The sequence below is a fragment of the Lissotriton helveticus genome, chromosome 5_1 (assembly GCF_964261635.1).
Source record: "Lissotriton helveticus chromosome 5_1, aLisHel1.1, whole genome shotgun sequence".
NCBI lineage: Eukaryota > Metazoa > Chordata > Amphibia > Caudata > Salamandridae > Lissotriton > Lissotriton helveticus.
The window spans coordinates 1,607,842,736-1,607,851,725 of record NC_136065.1 but is presented as its reverse complement, the minus strand read 5'-3'; positions in this window follow the sequence as shown (position 1 = coordinate 1,607,851,725).

Sequence of the window (8,990 nt, the reverse complement as noted above, 5' to 3'; positions counted from 1 at the left end):
TGACCTGTGTGCTCAGTTAAGTGTTCCATGAACTGTTACTATGGTAACAGGCAGTGAGCAGATCGGGGGTAGGGTTCAAACTTATGTCAATTGGAAAGGGCTGAAATGTGTAACTAATAGAAATGTGTGTTAGCTTTATTATTATTCTTAATGGTCTTTATTTGGATAAGAATATCCATAAAAGTACAATTCATAAAAACACAATTCGTCACTAACAAACAGAATACAATAAATATTAAAATGTTAAGAATGCATTTCCATCAGTACAAATACAGAACACGAAAAATCACAACACAATTCATGGGTTGGGTTTGGTCGGGATCCTATCAACTTAAATCATTATTCAAAAGTGGACTTGAACAATATGTGCAAATCTCGCAGATTTTTGATAAAGTGCCAAGTTAAACAGTCTAGGAGCTTGGTTATTGTTTGTGAAAAATATGCCAGGACAAAGATGTGCAAAAACTCACAAAATTTCCAATAAAGTGCAAAATTGTACAGTCAGACACTAGAAAGTGCAAGATTTACATAGGACTGTGCAAGGACTACAGTGATTGACATAACTATGTTAATGATCCATTAGTCAAAAAAGTCTTGTAAGATGAAACCCAAAGTAATATACACTAGGGTATCCTGGACAAGATTAAAACAATGATTAAAAGAGTGGTGGGTGCATACAACGTTAAAAATCATGCATTGAAGCCCGAGAGAGTACTGCAGCTTGGAGGAATGTACACTACTAACTCGAAAAATCAGATCATCACTACCTAGTTTTAATATCTCGGCATATGCAGTCTCAAAGTTGGTGAAGGCACGTGCCTTAAAGTATGAGGCGAGGTACCATTTGGTGTATTTTACATAAAATGTACAAAAAAGTAAAAAGTGTAACAAAGTTTGTTTACCACCAAAGCCAAATGGACAGTTAAGTTGCTCTAGATCTTTATCAAAACCTAGATGGAAGCAGAGTGAATATTTAATGCTTCCGTCTCTGAGGCGAAATAGTAAACTCCTTTTCCATCTCCCCATACTCTTTCTGAGATAATACTGTGGCATAAGATGTTGGGTGCTTATTGTCTCAAAAAGAGTCATATATTTAGCAACAGATGGTTAATACTCAGTTTCTTGTCTCTCTTTACGATACAAATCGTAGAGTGCCCCCCTAACTGATCTTATATTTATTTTTTCCGCTGCTATGGGGCATAGAAAACAATGTTCCATATCCACACTGGCTAAGCTATTTTTTACTGCGGCTAGCCAGGGTATACCGCAACCTTTATCACATTGAAGGCAGTCTAAGATAATTTCTCTAGTTAGAGCTGCCGCGGGATTCTGCCATATTTTCATCCAGAATAACGCTGGGCGTGACCTGATGAAATCCTCCACGTATTGAAGATTTAATTCGTTATGGCATAAATAATTGGGTGATGAAATTAGTGCACCAAGAATTTTCCTGCAGAATCTATTCTCTTCAGTTTGAATCCCGCTACAGTTCGCAGAGCCCCAAACTTCAGCTCCATAAGTAGCCATTGGCACACATTGCGATTTGTATATCTGTATCAATGGTACCACTACCTCAGATTCCCTGGGTTGCCGTAAATTAACAATGGAGTTTAATGCTTTGGCAAGTTTACTTCTTCCATGAGCCATATGTGCTTTCCATGAACCTGTTTCCGAGAAAACTAAGCCCAGGTAGGGAAAGGTGCTAGTACTTGTCAAAAGTTCGCTGCCCGATAAAATTGAAATGATACGATGTTTTTTCGGCCCACAACTCATTATAAAAGATTTTTTTTAATTAGTGTGGAGATCAAGATCTGCCTTAAAAGACACAAATCCCGAAACTAAAGTGCGTAGTGCATTGGGCGTGCGACCCATTAGGACCGCATCATCTGCATAAAAAAGCACGGGCATCAAGTTGCCGTTAATTTTGGGTACATCACTAGTCATTTTTTCCAGGGTATTATGTAATTCATTTATATAAATATTAAAAAGCAGGGGGGCCAAAACACAACCTTGTCTGACCCCTCGGCCAATGTTAATATCCCTGGAAACTTCCCCATCATTACTTATTCTCACGCGTGCCTTCAGATTCCTGTGCAATTACGCCAAAAAACTAACCAGTGCCTCATCCAACCCATAATTTAAAAGAATTTCCCATAAACGTGATCTGTTACCAAAATCAAATGCTGAGGATAAATCCATAAAACCACGGTACAATGGAACTTTTTGTGCAACCGTATATTTCCCCAAGATAAGATTCAGGTTTAGACACTGTTCCACGGTTCCAACATCACTCCTAAAACCCAGTTGACAACAATTTAAAATACGATTATCTTCCGCCCATCCCTGATTCTGTTAAAAACAACTCGGCCCAGAATCTTAAGAGTGTTATCAATTAATGAGATAGGGTGATAGCAGCTGGGGTTTGATCGGTCCCCTTTTTTAAAAATGGGGACAATAATGCTGGTTGACCAGGTGCTCGGGATGGTTGCATTGGTCAGGTTATTAAACATTACATAAAAAGGGGGCCCAAAAATCTGGTTCATATTTTATAAGGTCAATGGATAGACCATCTGGGCCTGGTGCTTTGTTTCCCAAGCTTTGTTGTATGGCCTCTTCGACTTCAGATAGTGTAATAGGAATATTTAAGACTTGGGAACAAATGATGTTATTGTTAGTTGATGAAGCAGTATAAATTCCGGCAAAATGTTTCTCCCATAGTTCGCTAGCATTATTACAACTTATGGGGGTGATATTTGTATCCATCGACCTCATACTTTTTACTTCTTTCCAAAATCCAGTTGTGTCTTTTAGAGAGACAGCTTTGACTAAGTCATCCCAGTGGGCTTTTACTATCTCATCAGAACGTATCTTGATAGCTTCCTTATAGCGAGCTCTTAATAATCTAACTAGAGCTATGTCTCTGGGTGAAGCCGCTAATGCTTCACGCAGATTTCTGTTGGCCTGTGAGCAGGAGCTATCAAACCACCTGAGATTTCGATTTGATTGGGTTGCGGGTTTGGAAATTAACTGTTTGATACCAGAGCATAGGCCACCAAAGGCTTCAATAATCATCCCACCTGAAGAACCGCTTGATAGACATATATAAACAAGCTCAGGGTACGTTTGTATCATACGTGCAAGGAGGGCTTTGTTGTCTATCCCCCTCCATATCAGTCTGAGCTTGTCGATAGAAGCCTCCAGGTGTTTTGCCCCCATTTCCTTATGCGTATTAAATTTCAAATGCAGTCGGATGGTTGTTAAAATGGGATTGTGGTCACCTTGGCTTGTACGTAAAACCTCAGCCTTTACCAGGAAATTCTCCAAAGTAGATGATATAAAAACATAATATATGACAGACGAACAGCCTCGGCCTCTCTATGTGGGCAGTGGCCCCTCAGTATGGTATACACCAGCCTTTTCCATTTCATTGATCAAGTTGCGGGTTGATAAAAAATTAGAAAGCTCATCCCCTCTTCTACATGGGATCGCACTCAATGGAGTAATAGTATTATTACCGGTGGTGGCTGGTAGGTGGGCAATAAAGTCCCCTGCTAACATTATACCATCTATTTTGCCATACTTCTGTTCATCATTTAATTTGTCAATAAATTCGAACAATTTGATAAAATTTCTGTTTGATTGTGACATAAAATCATTGTTGTAAAAATTAATTAGACATATCGAGGCCCCCCGGGTATAAATATGGCTTGAAAATTTTGGTTATCCGTAGATATGGGTTTAATACTGCCCTCAGCCACTATTTTTAGCCAGATGGATAGCCCCCCACTTGGTCGACCAATTTTTTGACTATTTACAATGTTATTATGACGCGTAAAGAACAGTTTGTTTGTGCACCATGTCTCCTGGAACATTTAAATATCGTTGGTGTTAACCAGATCAACCCACTCTACAGAATCCAACTTGGATCTTAATCCCGCTACATTCCAGCTTAAAACATTTATATTTGAATCTACATTTTTTAAATCGCTGGGACCTGTACCTGATATAAACGGAGCTGTTGTCTCAGATACCATAAAAGATAGGGGATTCGGTAGTCAATCCTGACTCTCCAGGGAAGAGAGGGGGTAAAACCGGTTCTGTAGGGTCCATGGTGGCTTAAAAGAATTACGCCAGCCCTCTGAGCAGAACGGAGCTCTAGTTTGGTTCTGAGGGTTCCAAATTGGTATGGGGGGGATATAAAGGCCTATAGGGGGTTATAAAAAAAGCCCAATGGTAAGGATTGTATCTTAGTTGCGGCTGGGTGCTGATTAGTTTGTGCTTGTAGTAGCCATTTTACCAAGGGGGGGTGTCTAAAATCTATAATTATACAATCACCTTGGATATTCTTTGCTAAAAGCCCCACCCAGCCCACACGTCATACCATAAGGATATCATTGGCGTGCTCCATCCCTAAGCCCTTATGTTTTATCAGCCAGTCCATGCTCTTATTTTTGAGTTGATCCCATGACTCGGGTTGATCTTTTTTCAGGGGGGGACGCCAGCTAGGATTACAACATATGGGCTGGCTTCAGGTGGTAAATTAAGAACATCTTTAGAGGGGTAAGGGCCATCTTTCGCGGCAGTCGCTCCACCTAGAGGCCCCAGCGTCGATGGTGCAGCAGAAATTGACACAGGAAGCCTTGACTGACTATTACTAGTTATCTCTTTGGTGACTACTACTGAGTTAGTTAGAAGTATCGGGGTGGAAGTTGGTTTGGGGAGGCGGCTGTCTTTCAAGATACCATGCTTGTCACGGGCAGCATTATTAATTGGGGGTGGGCATATGCCACTAGTTTTCGATGTACTCTGAGCTGTTGCTTCTGTATTTTTATTGCCCCCCTCTGTTTTGTCAGCAACAACAGCATTATTATTCTTAGACTCAGGTTTTCTCACCAAATTTTCTAGTCTATCCAGCCGTTTAAATAGAGCATTAAATTGTTTGTCTATTAATGATTTTAAACGATCATAAGCAGAATCTGTTAAAGTATCAATTGAAAAGTCCCCCAATTTACCCTGTATACCGTATGTTATCATGTGATCAGTTTGTATGTGGGCGGAGGAGATATCTTCAACAACTGGGGTCAAATCCACAGTATCAGTCAAAGTGGCTCAGTGGGACCCTTTGAGGCTGGGGTCAGTCCTCGCTTCCACATACTTTGCGGGGTGGGTTGGGTTTTTGAACGGGCCGGCTGTTTCCTTTTGTTTAATGTTGGTTTTGTTGCTCCTCTCTTCCTTTTTCCGCCCGCTGTATTGGCAGCCATTATATCTGTAGACAAGTCCCCATTCCTAGCGTCAATTTGTGGCAATGCGTTTACACTATCGCCACCGGCAACAACAAATTCAGGCTGGAGCTCAGGTTCGAGTTCCAAGACCTTGGCTGACATATCACGCTTGTTGGGAGTGATGATCAAAATCAGAGGGGGCGGGGTGTATGAATTACCCTGATCAGCTCCACCTAATAAAAGCCGATGAGGCGTTGGTAGACTCATAGAGAGTCTTCTTTCAGTTAATTCAATCTCAGTTGTGACCATGTTTGCCACTTCTACCAGCATGCTTTCAATAACAGTCACAGACGAAGGCTTAGGACCAGGTATAGCTATGCGTTTCCCCATAGTGTAATATAACAGTTAACTCACGTTTCCTCCGGCAAGGCTTAGAGGGGTGGCCCAGCCCTGCCTCGGTCTGCCCCGGACGGCCACAGACGGCCCGCTTTTTGCCTGTTCTGCGTTCTGCTGTTAAGTAGCGCCTCCGGGCGCTGGCTGTAGCGTCACCGGTGCACCGGTGAACTGCTGGGGCACCTGGGGCTTGTAGTTGGAACAGCCATTCTCCTCATGGCGCTGGAAATGCTTGTGCGCTGCCCCGCCGCCGTTTTCCTCACGGCCGGAGCTGCCGCCTGGTGAAATGCCGCTGTTTAGGACCCCCCGAGCGCTCGGTGCTCTGCTGTTAAGGAGCACCTCCGGGCGCTGGCTGTGGCATCACCGGTGCGCCGGTGAACTGCTGGGGCACCTGGGGCTAGTAGTTGAACAGCCGTTCCCCTCACGGCGCTGGAAATGCTGGTGCGCTGCCCCGCTGCCGTTTCCATCATGGCCGGAGCTGCCGCCTGGTGAAATGCTGCTGTTTAGGATCCCCGCTGTGTTAGCTTTAATTAATGTGGGAAGCGATGTAATTTGATATTTACATGTATGTGTGTGCAGAATGAGAGGAACAGTTTGCCATTTGTTGGTTTTGATAATAGCAGCATAGTACAGAGATTCTGTATAAGAAAATCTGGTGTGTGATGGACATACTTCTTAATCTAAAAATCTATTTGAAAGGTGAGTTATTGATTTGTAAGGGATTATATGTGGTGTCTTTCTTTTTAATAAGATTAATGTGTTTCTCCTGGTAAAGTCCAGGGAGTAGTCTTGCTTGTCTACAATCACATTTTGAGACTGTGTTCATTTGGGAACCATTGTGCGAGAAGCATTTGGTAACTTCGGGGCATGTTATCAAGCACAGTTTTAACATTATCGCTGCTTTAGTGGCAGAAAACTGCCGCTAAAGCGGCGATAATGGGCTTGATAATACGCCGTAGAGAATTCCCATAAAAGCCCATGTTCACACCACACCACTATGGGAATTCACAAGGGCGTATTATCAAGCCCATTATTGCCACTTTAGCGGCAGTAATGTTAATGCTGTTTGTTGATAATATGCCCCTGCATGTGTTTGTTGACAGGTAACTGCTTTAAAACTTGTAATGATCTAAAGTTTTAGTAGTATTAGAAGTCAGTCATTGTTTATGTATTTATAAAATGCGTAAGGCTTCCAAAGTAAAGTGCACTTCTAAAATATGTAGAATGTGTTTAGTCATCTCACCTGTTCCAGACTACTAAAGGTTTTTGGTAAAGTGCAAGGGATACTGTTATTTGTCCACAATCACACTGTGACTCAGTGTGCCATTGGGAACATTGTGAGAGAAGCATTTGGTTGCTTCATGTTTTGCAGACACATAAGTGCTTAAAAACCTTTCTTGTTGTCAAGATTTGATAGAATTAGAAAATAGTCATTGCTTATGTATTTGCAAAATGAGTTCGGATTTAACAGTGATATGCAGTACTGAAATATGTGGAATGTGTGCAGTCACCTTAGATCAGTAAATGTGTTTTGATAAAGTCCAAGTGATAGTGTTGCTTGTTTAGAATCACACTGTGAGTCTATGTACATTTGGCAACCGTTCTGAGAGAAACCTTTGGGTACTTCATGTGTTTGCAGATATACAACTGGTTAAAAATCTATCCTGTTGCCAAGTTTTGGTAGAATTTGAAAACAGTCATTGCTTATGTATTTTAAAATGTGTCAAGCTTGTACTCTAAAGTGCAGTCATCTTAACTCTTCTAGATTAGAGAATAGTCTTGCTTGTCTAGAATCACACTGTGAGTGTGTGTGCATTGGTAAAGCATTGTGAGAGAAGCATTTGGTAACTTCATGTGTACTTGTACTGCTGTAATCATTCAGTCATTATCCAAGTACTCATGCAGCGATTCAGGGCCTAAGTACATGTACTGCTTCAAACTGCTTTGGCCTATGCATGTAGTGGTCTAACCACTTTCACACGTGTGTTCCAGGCCTACAATTCCCCAGTTAGTATCCATACACTCTAGCAAACACCCTGTGACTGCTCTTGCAAAAACATAGTGACTCTTTCAGTACCATGTACTAATCCATTCACTAAAGTAAAACGCAACCAATTATGAATTCACCCAGTGTCTCTCCTTATAGTACTTTAATCATTCAGTCAGTATGCATGTACTCATGCAGTGAGACAGGCTTTAGGGCACGGAGTGCTTCAAACTCTTGTGCACTATGCATGTAGTGGTCTAACACCTTCACACTTGTGTTTCACACCTACAATTCACCAGTCAGTATCCATTTACTCTAGCAAACACCCTTTGACTGCTCTTGCAATACCATAGTGACTCTTTCAGTACCATATACTAATCCATTCACTAAAGTAAAATGTTATCAATTGTGAATACACCCACTGTCTCTCCTTTGAGGACTGTAATAATTCAGCCAGTATGCATGTACTCATGCAGTGAGCTAGGCTTTAGGGCACGGAGTGCTTCAAACTCCTATGCACTATGCATGTAGTGGTCTAACCACCTTCAGACTTGTGTTTCAGGCCTACAATTCCCCAGTCAGTATCCATACTACGGCAGCAGACACCCTGTTACTGCTCTGGCAATCCCATAGTGACTCTTTCAGTACCATGTACTAATCCATTCATTAAAGTAAAACTCAACCAATTATGAATTCACCCAGTGTCTATCCTTATAGTACTGTAATCATTCAGTCAGTATGCATGCAGAAATGCAATGAGCCAGGCTTTAGGGCACGGTGTGCTTCAAACTCCTATGTACTATGCATGTAGTAGTCTAACCACCTTTACACTTGTGTTTCAGGCCTACAATTCCCCAGTTAGTATCCATTTACTCCAACAAACACCCTGTGACTGCTCTTGCAATACCATAGTGACTCTTTCAGTAGCAGGTATTATTCCGTTCACTAAAGTAAAACTCAACCAATTATGAATTCACCCAGTGTCTCTCCTTATAGTACTGTAATCATTCAGTCAGTAAGCATGTACTCATGCAGTGAGCCAGGCATTAGGGCACAGAGTGCTTCAAACTCCTTTGCACTATGCATGTAGTGGTCTAACGACCTTCACACTCATGTTTCTGTCCTACAATTTCCCAGTCAATATCCATACACTCCAGCAAACACCCTGTGACTGCTCTTGTAATTCCTTAGTGACTCTTTCAGTACCATGTACTAATCCATTTAGTAAAGTAAAACTCAACCAATTATGAATTCACCCAGTGTCTCTCCTTATAGTACTGTAATCATTCAGTCAGAATGCATGTACTCATGCAGTGAGCCAGGCTTTAGGGAATGGAGTACTTCAAACTCATATGCACTATGAATGTAGTGGTCTTACCACCTTCACA